This window comes from Narcine bancroftii, chromosome 9, assembly GCF_036971445.1.
Source record: "Narcine bancroftii isolate sNarBan1 chromosome 9, sNarBan1.hap1, whole genome shotgun sequence".
Taxonomy (NCBI): domain Eukaryota; kingdom Metazoa; phylum Chordata; class Chondrichthyes; order Torpediniformes; family Narcinidae; genus Narcine; species Narcine bancroftii.
The window spans coordinates 62,744,965-62,761,137 of NC_091477.1; the positions used below are offsets into that span (position 1 = coordinate 62,744,965).

Consider the following 16,173-nt stretch of genomic DNA (forward strand, 5'->3'; position numbering starts at 1 on the left):
ATTCATTGCGATGTTGGGGTTTCTCCTTGCATTCCCTCACGAGTTCATTGAATTACAAAAGCTGCTGATGCTTCTAGTGCTTTTTGTGTCAGATCTGGGGTTAGGCGAATGTGGGTCCTGTTTTGTCTCAGCTACCTGCCAGATTCTGTTTCAATGATGTATGACCTTGACATCTCAGCTTCTCTAACTATCTTTGCTGGACTCCAGGTTTTTAATCACTGGCTCTTGAACATGCACATGCTGCCCTGTGAAGAGCTCTGGTAGTGTTTGTGCATGTTTGTTGTAATGTTAACGACTTCCCCCTTGTATGTTAGTCAGCTTTCTTTTTATTTCCTCAGTCGTCTGGTGGACAGATTTTGCTTGGCAGAGTTGTCTTGTACTTTCTGCCATTCAGAAGCTCTGCTGGGGACTTCATGTCGACCTTCAAGGGTGTTGCTTGCAGTGACAGAAGAGCAAGGTAAGGGTCTTCCTTTGTCTCTCAGCACTTAGTGAGAGTGTGTTTAAATGTCTGTACCTGACTCTCAATGAATCCATGGCCCTTGGGGTAATATGGTGATGATGTAGTGATGGTGAAGCCATATTCTGCAGTTATTTCTCTGAATTCACGCGATGTGATTTGGGTCCCATTGTTACATATCATTTGTTTGGGTATCCCCTGTTCCATGAAGACTTCTCATACTGGAGCAGTGATGGTTGGTGCTCTCAGGTCCTTCATTTTCCTGATGAAGGGGAATTTGGAGTAGTAGCAGGACACAATGAGATGCCACTCTTGCTCCCACAGTGTGCCAGAGCATAGCAGGTATTTCATCTCTTCCTTTTGTTATGTATTTATAGCATGCTGTCCTTATACATGCCTATCCAGTAAACTGCTGACTTTGCTCTGAGTTTGCATTTCTCCATTTCCATGTGGCCTTGGTGTATTTTCTGGAGAATTTCTTTTTGCATTGTCTCTGGTATTATCAGCCGAGACCCTATCAGCAGTACACCATTCTCCAGGGATATGTCGTCCCTGACATACCACTATTGGCGTATTGTAGGCTGTACCTGTTTTATCCTTTCTGGCCATCCCATATGCAGCTACAGCACCTCATCCTTTAGGTTTCTTCTTTAATCAGGTTTAGTTTGTTACTGGTCACACTGATGAGGTGATGTACCTTGATCTCCACGTCTTTCATTCGTATTTTTGTTTGGGGAAAGACGTGACAAAGCATCGCCGAACACCATTTCCTTCCCTGGCCTGTACTTCAAGGTGAAGTCATAACATTGGAGCTGGAGGCATAGCCTCTGTGATCTGGCTGGTGCCTTACTGAGGTTCTTTTTCTTGATGTGTTTCAGTGGGTGATGGTGTTAACGACTTCCCCCTTGTATGTTAGTCAGCTTTCTTTTTATTTCCTCTACCACAAACTGTCTCCCATAGAGGAACTTGTGGAATTTTTCACATCCATATACGACTGCCAAAAACTCCCTTTTGATATTGGCATATTGGGTCTCTGCTGTTGTCAGGGCTTTCGAAGCAAAGGCTATCGGTTTTCCTTCCTGCACCAATGCTGCCTGAGGCCTCTGATGGAAGCATCTACTCGTAATGTCAGAGCTTTTTTTCTGTTGTAGTTGCTCTGATCTATTTATTTGTAGACCACTTCAAATTTATTTGTAGACCATGTCAAAATTTTGTTGATGTGATGGTGACCACTGAGACTCCACATCCTTTTCAGCAACTCTGAGGTTGGCTGTGTGGTCTGACATGTGTGGGGTGAAGGAACTCATGTACTGGACTAGCCCAAGGAAGCTTCTTAGTTCCTTTATGTCCTTTGCGTTTTCATTTCAGCAATGGCTGCTACCTTCTCTGGGCTTAGCCTGACCCCATCAGGTGTGTACACCATTCCGAAGAATTGGCACTCCTCCACCTTGAAGATGCATTTGTCTGCATTGAGTTTGATGCCAGCCCCTCTTGTTCTCTCCATGGCTTCATGTAGGTGAAGGTTGCAGGTTTTCCCATCTCTACCAAAGACCTGGATGTCATCTGCGATGCCAACAGTGCCTTTGCGTCCCCTGTAGGTCTCATCTATCTTTTGCTAGAAGATATTTTGGCTCATCTTTAGGCCAAAAGGTAGGTGCAGGAACCTGTACCAACTGAATTGAATATTGAAAGTTGTGAGCAGTGTCAATTCTTCATCCAGCTTCACGTTCCAATATCCATTCTTTGCATCTAATTTGCTAAAGATTTTGGATCTCGCTAGTTCAGAAGTGATATCTTCTAGTCTTGGTGTTGGATAGTGACTTCTTTTGATTGCTTGGTTTAGGTCTTTGGGGTCCAGACATATCCTCAGAGGCCATTCAGTTTTTTCTTTATTAAAGTGGAGTCCACCCAGTCAGTTGGCTCGACCACTTTTGCTATTATTCGTTTTTCTTCCATTTTTTTGAGCTCCTGCTCTAGCTTTTGTTTCAGCTCTATTGACACTTTCCATGGAGCATGGATTATAAGTTTGCATTCTGAGTCTATGGTTATATGGTATTCAAAATTTCCAAAGCACCCAACTGTATCATCAAAGCATTCAGGGTACTTGTTCATGAGCTCAGCCTTGTTTGTGATCGGAGGGTGTTGCTCAATGGAGATGTCGCTATTGAAACTCTTGGACATTTTCTTCTCCCTGATCTCATTGTTTACAGAGATTAGTTGTAATTCCTGACAACCATTCAGGCCTAGGATTGCTGGTCTGGTGGCATCAACCACGAAGAATGTGCATTTGATGCTCTTTCCTTTATGTCTGCCTTTTATTTGAACTTTTCCTAGTTGTTTAATCACGGGCCACAGCTTCTAGTGTGCCTTCCTCCGGGAACCGTTCACCATGTTCTCGGGGAACATCTGACAGTACAGTCTGAGCGATAGGATGTTGCTTTGTAATCCAGTGCCCAACTTTATTTTCAAGTTGAATGTTGTCGGTTTGATTCTCATGTTTCTTTTCACTTCGATTATGGTGTGCAATTCACTTTTTCCTCCCTTCCCTTTCTTGGATGTTTCATATTGTTTTGATATCGAGCATCAGTTTGTCAGAGTCATTACTGTTGCTTCCCTCAACATGATGTACTTTCCTTCTGTATTCTTGTTTTCTCTCTCTTTCGTGCCAGACCTACACATCTTTTCCCATTGATTGACTTTCCCACAAGTCCTGCACTTCGAACCATACACAGGCATTTCTTGTGGTCATTGAAGGGGTGTATTCTGCCGCACCTCCTACAGATCTCGGATGTCTGCAACTTTCTCTGCATGTGCTTTATGGCATCGACCCTTCTATCTCTGTGCTGCATGTTGGCCTGCATGGAAAGGGATTGCATTTGCCTCCTAGTGGCCTCGAAGGCCCTAGCTATGTCTACGCCATCCGCTAATTTCAAGCAGTCTTTTCCTATGATTAGTTGGTCGACTATTTCTTCCTCGATTTCTTTGAGCTTGCGTTTTGCAGCCATGTTCTTTAGCCTTGTGAGGAAATTACCTATTGACTTATCAGGCTCTTGTTTTAATCCCAGGAACTCGTATTACTTTATTCTATGGTTGGATCATGGTTCCAGATGAGAGGAGAATTTTTCAAATATCTTTTCTGGGTTATTTTCTTCCTCTTCAGCCAGCTCCCACCTATTAAACAGGTCTAGTTCTCACTCCCCTGTCTAAAGAAGGATGTAACAAACCTTTTCCTCTGGTGTGTTTACATCCGGTACTGCAGGGATGGCAGTCTCTTCAATCTGAGGCACCTGCAAGCTCACACCAAGACACAAGAGCAACTTGTCCATGAACTACTCTTTGCAGACGATGCCGCTTTAGTTGCCCATTCAGAGCCAGCTCTCCAGCGCATGACATCCTGTTTTGCGGAAACTGCCAAAAAGTTTGGCCTGGAAGTCAGCCTGAAGAAAACTCCATCAGCCAGCTCCCCACCATGACTACCAGGCCCCCCACATCTCCATCGGGCACACAAAACTCAAAGCGGTCAACCAGTTTACCTACCTCGGTTGCACCATTTCATCTGATGCAAGGATCAACAAAGAGATAGACAACAGACTCGCCAAGGCAAATAGCGCCTTTGGAAGACTACACAAAAGAGTCTGGAAAAACAACCACCTGAAGAAACACACAAAGATCAGCGTGTACTGAGCCATTGTCATACCCACGCTCCTGTTCGGCTCCGAATCATGGGTCCTCTACCAGCATCACCTACGGCTCCTAGAATGCTTCCATCAGCACTGTCTCCGCTCCAAACTCAACATTCATTGGAATGACTTCATCACCAACATCGAAGTACTCGAGCTGGCAGAGTCCACAAGCATTGAATCCATGCTGCTGAAGACCCAACTACGCTGGGTGGGTCACCTCTCCAGAATGGAGGACCATCGCCTTCCCAAAATCGTGTTCTATGGCGAGCTCTCCACTGGCCACCTAGACAGAGGTGCACCAAAGAAGAGGTACAAGGACTGCTTAAAGAAATCTCTTGGTACCTGCCACATTGACCACCGCCAGTGGGCTGATATCGCCTCAAACCGTGCATCTTGGCGCCTCACAGTTCGGCGGGTAGCAACCTCCTTTGAAGAAGACTGCAGAGCCCACCTCACTGACAAAAGACAAAGGAGGAAAAACCCAACACCCAACCCCAACCAACCAATTTTCCCTTGCAACCGCTGCAACCGTGTCTGTCTGTCCCGCATCGGACTTGTCAGTCACCAACGAGCCTGCAGCAGACATGGACATACCCCTCCATAAATCTTCGTCCGCGAAGCCAAGCCAAAGAAAAAGAAGTTTCCCTTGAGGAGACTTTTGAATGTCAGGTTGCATTTCTGTTTGAACCTTTTGAAAGCCTCTATGATGTCATCACCTTCCCCTTCCATTACTGGGTGCAAAGCCACCGCTGCTGCTGTTGTTGTGGCCACTTTCCTGGTGATCAGATAATGGGGGTTTTTCTTTGTTTCCTGCTCTCCATGTTTATTTCAATTTTTTTTCTATATGGTGTGGGTTTCGATCGATCCCATTGCTGCCATCATGTTATGACTGGTTATTAAGACCATCGAAGGTCTTAATAAACACTAGAAAGTCTTGTAAGATTAACAGCACATTTCTTTACTCACATTCAGCTACTGGGTCGCGTATTGATACATTGTGTCACTCTCAAGTGTGATGTGGCTCTTACATACTCTAGCATAAAATAGTCCCAGGTTCCCTCAGTATATAACAGTGGTCCTTGTTTTTGTTTTATTTTCCCAGGATTTGTCACAGACTGTAGAGCTCGTCGAAAGAATTAAAGACTTGTTGATCCAAACCAAGGCTTTTATTAGCAAAAGACAGGAGCTCTTCACAGGTAGCCGACCAGTCCGGAATGATCCGACCTGGCTAGGGACACAACCCTTTAAGTAGGTGTGGCTAAGCTCTCAGCCAATCGCTGTAAGCACAGTCTAGATACTGTAACTATATACACTATATACATTGGTGATAGATCTGTACTATCACACAGACCCAGTAGGCTGGAGCAGACAGCTGAAGGAAAAAGGTTGGATGAACGATAGATATTGGGCAGTGGAGGTATAGGGGTAAACACAGGTCTGAGAGTCTCTGGGGCAATGGCTAAGAGAATAAAGTATGTTAGTTTCAACGTTAATGGCTTGAACAGCTTAGTGAAGAGGAAGCGAGTCTTGGCACACATTAAAAAGGGAGCGATTTGGCTTTTCTCCAAGAAACACATTTAAAGGAGCAGGAACACCAAAAACTTAAAAGGGAATGGGTAGGCCAGGTAATATCCTCCTTGTTCAGCTCAAATACAAGGGGTGAGGTGGGGTGACAATTCTAATAGGGAAGAGTGTTCCAGTGAGAGTGCAGAGTGTGACCATAGACAGAACAGGAAGATTTGTAAGATGTAATCAGAATCCTGGACCTTAGTAAACATGTACACCCCTAACATTGATGGCAAAGAGTTCATACAAGACATTTTCCTAAGATTGGCAGAGGGAAAGGAGAACTTCCTGGTTGGGAGAGATTTTAATTTTTGTCTGGATTCTATCTTAGACAAGTCAACAAAAAAGTAACTAAAACAAAGGCAGGGCTGAATTTGATAGACATGCAGAGGTGAAAGCATCCAAGGGAGAGGGATTATTCCTTCTATTCAAAACAACATGACTCCTACTCTAGAACAGATATTTTTCTTGGCTTCGGTCCATGTAGAAGGTAGGATCATAGAAGCTGAGTACACAACTTCTTTCAGACCATTCACCCTTGATAATAGTGATGGAAATGCCAGATAAACAGCATACAGATGATGTCTTAATGGGTGGCTGTTAAAGAAGCTGGAGTTTTGTTGTTTTATAAGAGCACAGGTAGACATGTGCCGTGAGGCCAACCATACCTCTACTCCAGATGAGTTCCTCCTATGCACATGTTACTAAAATAGGTGGAATTGTGGATAATGAAGAAGATTTACAAAGATTGAGAGGGATTTGGACTGCTTAGAAATGTGGTACACCACCAGCCTACTGCATGGGGCAACACCTGTACCTGCAGGAGTGTACTGCCGGCCTACTACAGGGGGCAACCTCTGTACCTGCAGGAGTGTAAGGGGACAGGACAATCTCTGGCTGGCTGTCAATCAGTCGGCCTGAAGGGATCAAGCCCCACCCAGTGGGGTGTCAATCACCTTCCGGATACAAGCCTCCGCTGGCCTCCCAAAGCAAACTCAGAGTTACTGCAGCTACACCCAGCCTGGCCTTGTGGAAGTCTTTGTGGATTAAAGCCTGTTGTACAGTCTTTACCTTGTGTGTGTCTGATTCTGGCTAACACCTCACCACAATTTAATCCACAAAGTTTTCCCACGATTGCAATGGTCTGAGCGCAGGGAGCCTCGAAGTCGACCCACACCACCCAGAAGCCTAGACACACCGAGATCTGGCATCACGTGGTCGAGGCAATCATTGAAGCACACAAAGGTGGCATCCTGGACTCAGATCGGAAGAGGTTGGTCCTACTCTGGTCAAAGCTATGTCCCCACACCTTCCAGGCAACCAAAGGCTGCTCCACGTACAACAGCACAATGGACACTCTCAGGAACTTGTACAAGCCCCCCATGATTGCGATCTGTGCAAGGTACCCCCTCAACACCCGAGCCCAGCAACCCAGGGCGACGGCTGAGTCTTATCTGGGACACCTGCGAGAGTTGGCCCAACCGTGTCTGGCTGAACCCAGGGTAGGTGCAGAGGAGGTCAAGAAGCTGATCTGGGACCCCTTCATCTGAGGGTTACGCTCGAGGGCCATCCGGCAGAAGCTGCTGGAAGACGATATCTACGCCCTAACCAAGACAGTGGAAGTGGTCCAAACCCTGGAAGTAGCAGCCCTGCACATCAAAGCCTTTGATTCCAGGTTCCCCCAGGCTCCCTCATGGCCCTCTCACACTGCAGCTGCAGCCCCAGACCGAGCTGGGGAGGAGAACATCGCTGCAGCGGGCACCCGGTGCCCCTGTAAGTACTGTGGCTCCTGGTGTGGGTCAGACCGACGTTCGTGCCAAAACTGCTTGGCTAAGAACCAGTATTGTTCCCGATGCAGCAAGAAAGGCCACTTCACTAAAATGTGTCTCTTAAAACCTGCCGGCAGCTCAGCGGCCCTCTATGACCTCCCCACTTCCCCCGTGGAGCCCTCCACACGTGCGTGCCAGGCAGCGCCAGTGTCCCCACTATGACTTCCGCCTTTCCCAGCCTCGATGGTGCAACATCCGGCCCCACCAACGACTGTCGCAGAATGTGCCCCAAGCACCTGGACCAACCCCCACCCTCGCCAGTGCTGCTCACCGAGAACTACAGCGACGCCACTTCCGGCTCACGGTGTAAAGTCACTTCCCCCGGCGCGACGAACAAGGCTGGGGAAGGAGGGCAGCCACGCAGCAGGCCCCCTCGTGCCACCGCCATCTTGGGCCAGGTAGTGGCTGACACGGAGGGCCCTGGATGACATTGAGAATGACGTGGTTAACATGGGTGGTGACCAGGCCACCCCACCAACGCTCCCCACATCTCCGGTGCCAACAGCTGCCGCACACCGTTCCCCACGACCGATGTCGACGTGGTCAACACGGGCTATGACCAGGTCATCCTACCAATGCTCCCCATGCCCCCCAGATTCCATAAATTACTGTGCTCAACCGGATAGTGATGTCTCCGACTCTGAGACGGTCCTGGCTGCTGCCATGCTGACCAGGGACATCCCTCACGGCCTCGTGCGCTCTATGATGGATGTGCAAGTCAACAGACAGGTAATGAAGTGCCTGTTCGACAGTGGCAGCACTGAGAGCTTCATTCATCCAAGCGTAGCCCACTCCTTGAGATTAAAATTCCACCCCACCACTTGCTCGACCACCCTCGCCGCCAAGGATAAGACTGTTGGTACCCTCGGGCACTGCTTGGCCGATATAATTGTGGGAGGGGAGACTTACAGGGCCCCAACCTCCATTCATGTTACACAACACACCAACCTACCAGCCCCGGTCAACCTGTGGCCTCTCCACACTGTGCATCACTCCACGGGTGCTCTTCCCACATCTTGCGCTAGGCTGCAAATCGATTGCCGCTATTGCATCGCAGACAGAGACTTCATTAAGGTGGAGGTGCGGCGACTCCTGGCGGAAGGTGTCATAGAGCCCAGTAACAGCCCTTGAAGAGCCCAGGTTCTGGTGGTCAAAGGGGGAAGTAAGCCGAGGATGGTCGTGGATTACAGCCAGACCATTAACCGGTACACCCAGCTGGACGCCTACCCCTTGCCGAGGGTTGCCGACATGGTCAACAAGATAGCCCGCTACTGGATTTTCTCCATGATGGACCTGGAGTCGGCATATCCCAAATCACTATCCACCCGAAGGACAAGCCCTACACCGCCTTTGAGGCGGACGGGCACCTGTACCAGTTCCGCCGAGTTCCCTTTGGGGTCACGAACGGGGTCTCTGTTTTCCGGGGGGAGATGGATCGCATGGTAAACTGGCACAAGCTGAAGGTGATGTTCCCGTATCTGGATAACTTCACTATTTGCGGCTGTGACCAGCAGACCACAATGCTAACCTGGAGAAATTCCTCCAGACGGCCGGAGAGCTGAACCTCACTTACAACAAGGAGAAGTGTATGTATAGCACCACCTGCCTTGCCATCCTGGGGTACATCGTGGCCCATGGAGTCATCGGCCCAGATCCAGAAATGATGCGCCCATTAATGGAGTTACCTCTCCCTCCCACGCTAAAGGCCCTCCGCAGGTGCCTTAGCATTTTCTCATTACTCGCAGTGGGTCCCTTGATTCTTGGACAAGGTCCTCCCAGTGGCCCAAGCTACAACTTTTCCCCTCCCACCCGAGGTGCAGACAGCCTTCATCCGCATCAGGCAAGACATCGCGGATCCCACGATGGAGGCTGTGGATGAGGACTCCCCCTTCCAGGTGGAGAGCGATGCCTCCGAGGTAGCCCTCGCCGCTAACCTCAACCAAGAGGGGCACCCTGTCACTTTCTTCTTCAGGACCCTCCACGGCTTCGAGCTAGGGGATTCCGCCATTGAAAAGGAGGCCAAAATTATTGTGGAAGCGGTCCACCACTGGCGCCACTACCTGACCTGCAGGAGATTTACCCTCCTCACGGACCAGTGGGCCGTGGCGTTCAAGTTTAACACTACCCACAAGAGCAAGATCAAGAACGACAAGATCCTGAACTGGAGAGTCGAGCTGGCAAGCTACAGCTATGACATCCAGTACCACCCCAGAAAGTTTACCGACTCCCCCAGTGCCCACTCTCGCACCTGCGTGTCTAAGCATGATGACAGGCTACAGGCATTGCATGAGTCCCTCTGCCATCCGGGTGTCACCAGGTTGTACCATTTCATTAAGTCCTGGAACCTGCCGTATACCATCAGGGACGTCAGGGACATGACCGAGGCCTGTTGGGTCTGCGCGGAGTGTAAACCCTGTTTCTTCCACCTGCCCCAGGCCCATGTTGTAAAGGCTACTCGGCCTTTCGAGCATCTTGGCATGGACTTCAAACGGGCCCTGCCTTCCATGAACCGAAACGTCTACTTCCTCACAGTAGTGGACGAGTACTCACACTTCCCTTTCGCCATCCCTTGCCCGAACACCTCCAAGGCCACCATCATCAGGGCCCTGGGGCAGATCTTCACCATGTTTGACTACCTCGTCTTCATCCACAGCGACCTAGTTTCATGAGTGATGAGTTGAGCCAGTACCTGACGGCAAGGGGAATTGCAACCAGTTGCATGACGAGCTAAAACCCGAGAGGCAATGGGCAAGTGGAATGCGAAAATGAGGTGGTCTGGAAGACAGTCCTCCTGGCTCTCAGGTCAAAAGGGTGTGCTGTGGAGTACTGGCAGGATGCCCTGCCTGAGGCGCTCCATGCCATTCGGTTGCTGCTGTTCACGGCTCCAAAAGAGACCCCTCACAAACGTCTGTTCTCATTCCCCAGGAAGTCAGCGACTGGAATGTCCCTCCCAGCATGGCTCATGTCCCCGGGACCAGTGCTCCTGCGTAAGCACATACGGACACACAAGGCCGAAGCCCTGGTCGAGCAGGTCTTCCTCCTACATGCAAACCACAACTACACCTACGTTAGGTTCGGCAGTGGCAGGGAGGACACCGACTCAACCAGGGACTTGGCACCAGCAGTAGCACCCACTACATCACGCCATCCTCCAGGATGACACTGACCGGGCATACATCCCCGTCCCCAGGCAGCTATGGGGTATGCAGGAACTCCTTGACCACCAGGGGCCTGCTTCAGCCTTGGGAAATGAACCTGCCCCCCACCCGTCCAATACGACTCTCATACATTGACCCCGGCCACCCCTCCACTTGGCACCACACCAGTCACACAGACCCCTGCCACCAGCCCACCCACTTCCCCTCCGACCAGTGACCAGGAGCCAGTCCTACAACGGTCACAGAGATCCCGGCAGTTGCCGGACCGTCTCATCCTGTAAATATTGTATGTATATATTCAGTACGATTCCTTGTTACTGCGCTCCCTGGAACAATTTTAAAGAAGGGGTGAATGTGGTGGTACACCACCAGCCTACTGCAGGGGTCAACATCTGTACCTGCAGGAGTGTTCTGCCGGCCTACTGCAGGGGGCAACCTCTGTACCTGCAGGAGTGTAAGGGGACAGGACAACACCTGGCCGGCTGTCAATCAGTTGGCCTGCAGGGACCAAGCCCCACCCGGTGGGGTGTCAATCACCCTCCGGGATATAAGTGTGCACCGGCCTCCTGAAGCTCACTCGGAGTTACTGCAGCTACAGCCAGCCTGACTCTGTGGAAGTCTTTGTGGATTAAAGCCTGTTGTACAGCCTTTACCTTGTGTGTGTGTCTGATTCTGGCGAACAGCGCACTACAAGAAGAGTGGGCTGAAAGATGGCAGGTGGAGTTTAATGCTGATAAGTGTAAAGCACTTAATTTTGGAAGGAATAATCAAAACAGGACATACATAGTAAATGGGAGGGCATTGAAGAATGCAGTGGAGCAGAAAAATCTAGGAATAATGATTCATCGTTCCCTGAAGATAGAATTTCATGTAGATTGGGTGGTGAAGAAGACTTTTGGTACGCTGGTCTTTATAAATCAAAGCATAGAATACAGGAGCTGGGAGGTGATGTTGAGACTGTTCAAAACATTGGTGAGGCCAAATTTGGAATACTGTGTGCAGTTCTGGTCATCAAATTATAGTAAGAATATCAACAAGTTAGAGAGAGTGCAGAGAAGATTTACGAAATGTTACCTGGGTTTCAGAATCTAGATTAGAAAGAAAGACTGAGCAAATTAGGCCTTTATTTTTTGGAGTGTAGAAGGTTCAGAGGGGATATGATAGAGGTATTTAAGATTATGAGGGGGATAGATAGAGTTGATGTAGATAGGCTTTTTCCCTTGAGGGTAGGAGAGATTGAAACAAGAGGTCATGAGTTAAGAGTTAAGGGGCAAAAGTTTAGAAGTAACACGAGGCATAACTTCTTCACTCAGAGAGTGGTGACTGTGTGGAACGAGGTTCCGGGAGAAGTAGTAGCAGCAGGTTCCATTTTGTAATTTAAGGAAACATTGGATAGGTATATGGATGGGAGGGGAATGGAGGTTTATGGGCAGGGTGCAGGTAGGTGGGACTAGAGGAGAGGACATAATTTGATATGGACTAGAAGGGCCAATTGGCCTGTTTCTGTGTTGTAATTCTTATATGGTTATACTTGCCTCCACTGTACGGGAAGTGGCCTTTACCACAAAGTGGCACGTGGGTACGGAAGAAGAAGACAAAATGTCTGCCTCCCTCAGACAAAATATACATTACTTTAATCAAACAATTAATTTATAAGTATAAAAAGCTTCTTTGAGATCTTTATTATCTTGATTGTCATCAATCTCAACCAACTCTTGATGTTCAGTTTTCTTGATGTCATCTGTTGTTCAGTTTTCTCTTTCTCGGGTCGCTCTGCCAAATTTTCCTGAATAGTTTGAATCCGGGCATCCGTAGTTGATCTTGTTTAATATTCAGAAAATAATTTGCAAATTCCAAAGCTTCATTTTCATTTGTACAGAAACATGATTGATTTTCTCCAGAAAACACTAAGTGTGGCTGGGTAATGGAAAGATAATTTATATCCCTTTTTCCAAAACACAGATTTTGCAGGATTAAACTCCTTTCTTCTTTTCACAACTGACACACTTAAATCTACATTAAAAAATACTATATTATTTGCCATCACTAATGGACCTTGATCTTTTTGAGCATTTTGGACCACCAATCTTAATATTGTTTCTTTATCTTGATAATGTAGACATCTAATCAAAATCGAGCATGGCGCTTATCCCAGAAATGTTTTTTTTCTATTAGCTCTACGTGCTCTATCCAGTTCAAGTCCATTTGGATAATTCTCAGGACCCAGAACTTTTGGAATCCACTTTTGAAAAAACTGTACTGGATTAGAACCCTCAAAATCTCAGGCAACCTGTCAAACTTCACATTGTTCCTGCGACTATGATCTGCCAATACATCAATCTTTTGTATAGGTTCTTCTGTTTTCACCCCCCCAAACCATGACAGAAACTTCCATTTTATTAACTATAACTTTACATTGTTCTACTTCATATCGATAATCTTGACTATCATCTTCAATTTTCTGGACTTGAATTTTAACTTTATCAGCAGCTTCAGTATATTTTGCCATTTCTTATTTAACAATTTTCATTTCATTCTTAACATAATCAAATTGTGCTTTAACATCACTTCTGACAGATATAAATTGCAAATCCATATTTTGACACATTAACTGCATTTGGTTGATAATTATAGAAGTTCGTTGATGAGCTTCCATATCTTTAATTTCAGCTTCAGGGCCTGGTGTAGGTTGGAGACATGGAAATATGTCTCTCCTGGCAGAATTAATTAAAACCCAATTAAAAATAAATTTTTAAACTTTTTCTTAAACTTAAGAGCTTTGTGATTTGATCATCAATCAATAATTAATGGCTACAAGAAAAGGAAAAACACAAGCATCTAAGAAAACAACTACTAAAGAGGTCACTATTGCTGAAGAAGTTGGGCCTACCTTGATGGATTCTTGGGCTCAAGTTCCTCTTCCTTCCAGAGTGACCCGTGCTGTGATGACAAGGATTAATGTGACTCCAGTGCCATCCTTCCTGGGAGCTGGTGAAGATCGCACTGGAGTACAGAAGAAGATGATCCAACTGCAGACATCACAGGAACAACTGCGCATGCACGCAATGGATCAGCCTGTTTTCCTATGGGGAACAGTGGAGTCGGCTAAGTCTGTGGTCACTAGCATTGCTAATCAGAACCAGATCCAACCATTGATTCAATTAGGTATTGAATCAGGATAATATTCAAGAGATTCAGAGGGACAAAAAGAAAATACAGACCAGAAAAGAGGAAATAATCGATTGGAAAAATGTCACAACAATGGCTGACGAGTGAAGTCAAAGCCATCGTGAAAGTAAAAGAGAAGGGGTACAAGGAAGCAAAAATTAGTGGGAAGTTTTTAAAAACTTGCAGAAGGTGACTAAAAACTCATTAGGGAAAAGATGAAGAATGAAAGTAGGCTAATAAATAATATCAAATAGGATACAAAAAGAGTCTTCAAGTATATAAAGAATAAAAGAAGTGAGAGTAGATATCGGACCACTAGAAAATAATACTGGAGAAATAATAATGGGAGACAAGGAGATGGCAGAGGAACTAAATGAGTATTTTGCATGTCTTCACTGTGGAAGACATTAGCAGTGTGTTGGATTTCAAAGGGTGTCAGGGAAGTGAGTGCAGTGACTATTTCAAGCTGCATGGTCTAAGGGTGGATAAGTCTCCCAGACCAGATGGATTGCATCCTCTCGTCCTGAAAGAGGTAGCAGTAGAGATTGTGGAGGCATTGGTAATAATCTTTTAGGAATCAAATAACCAGATGCAAAGGACTCCTCATGCAGGATTGCCTGAAGGTAAATTTTCAGGTTGAGTTGGTGGTGAAGAAGGCAAATGCGATGCTGGCATTCATTTCAAGAGGACTAGAAGAGCAGGGGTGTGATGTTCAGACTTTATGAGGCACTGGTAAAACCTCACTTGGACTACGGACAGCAGTTTTGGGGTCCACATTTGAGAAAGGAAGAGCTGTCATTGTTCCACAAATGAAAGGGTTGTCATATGAGGAGCATTTGACAGTTCTTGCCCTGTATTCATTGTAGGAGAATGTTGGGGGAATCTCATTAAAACATTTCAAAGGTTGAAAAGCGTGGACAGATTAGATGTAGAAAGGTTGTTTCCCATCAAGGGAACGTCTAGAACAAGAGGGCACAACTTCATGATTGATGGGTGTCTGCTTGAAATGCATAGGAATTTCTTCACCCAGAGGGTGGTAAATCTGTGGAATGTGTTGCCACAGGCAGTTGTGGAGGCCAGGTCTTTGGGTCTATTTAAGGCAAAGATTAATAGGTTCTTGATTAGCCATGGCCTTAAATGTTATGGGGAGAAGGCCAGGCTGTGGGGCTAAGTGGGATCAGCTCATGATTGAATGGCGGGGCAGACTTGATGGACTGAATAGCCTATTTCTGTTCCTCTGTCTTATGGTGTTATGGTTGAGCATTGATTAGTTTGATTGACTTGTTCTCCTTTGTATGATTAAGAAACACATTGGTAATTATATATACTCAGGTAATCGTCACATTTTTGGACCAATTTTTTGGGTTTAAAAATTGGTTCAATGGGTTCAAAGAGAATCAAGGCCAGTCACGTATTATGAACAAAGAGTAGTCTTTATTTACACACAGGGAATTTCACCAAAAGGGCCACACTCACAGACTTCCATACGTAGCACAACACACAAACAACTGCACATCGGACATAAATAAATCACTGCTAAACATTCTCAACACTCGACTGGTTAAACACACAATGCCCATCCACTCACAGGCTCAGCACACCAATGATCATTAAATTAATTACAACAAATAATTCAAATGAACCTGGTTTCCAGCATTGACTACAGCTCAGGATCTGGGATGGCCCATCACAGTCAGCCCTCCAGTGCAACCCATGGCCGGAAACCTGGACTTCAGTGATAGTCTCAAAGCAGCAGCAAAGGAGGACGAGCAGGCTCTATATGTGACTTTTATACAGGTCAAACTTTGAGTGCAGTAAAGAGCTGCATTGTTCAAGGTGTATGGACTGGGAGCTGAGTCTGCGTACGGGGCTCATGATCTCAGTTTATCTACACTGCTCAGAGTCCTCTCATTAACATTGACCTACTGAAATGAACTAACTCTCATATTTCTGGGTTAAACTCCATCTGCCACCTGTAAGCACAGCAGTGCATTCGGTCATTGTCCTTCTGTAAGCTCTGCCAAGCCTTGATATTATCCACATCACCCATTTTAATGTCATTTGCAAACTTACTCACCCACCCTTCCACTTCCTCCTCCAGGTCATTTATAAACATATGGAAAAGGAAGACTCCCAGAACAGAACCCATGGAGCACAATAGGCCTCTATGCAGAAAACGAGCCATGCAGAAAACAAGCCTTCTCTGGGCAAGCCAATTCTGCATCCATAAAGAAAGGCCTCCTTGGATTCCAGCCCTCCGTACTTTCTGAATAAGCTGTGCATGTAAAACCTTATTAAATACCTTACTGAAA

At 46.7% G+C, this 16,173-nt stretch overlaps 1 long non-coding RNA gene across 1 annotated transcript; it reads left to right on the top strand.

The window, feature by feature from the left end:
- Positions 1–348: 348 nt before the first annotated feature.
- Positions 349–16,173, top strand: LOC138743701 (uncharacterized). The gene is made up of 2 exons (XR_011345026.1): positions 349–457; positions 15,963–16,173. It is a non-coding gene; the product is annotated as an uncharacterized lncRNA (long non-coding RNA).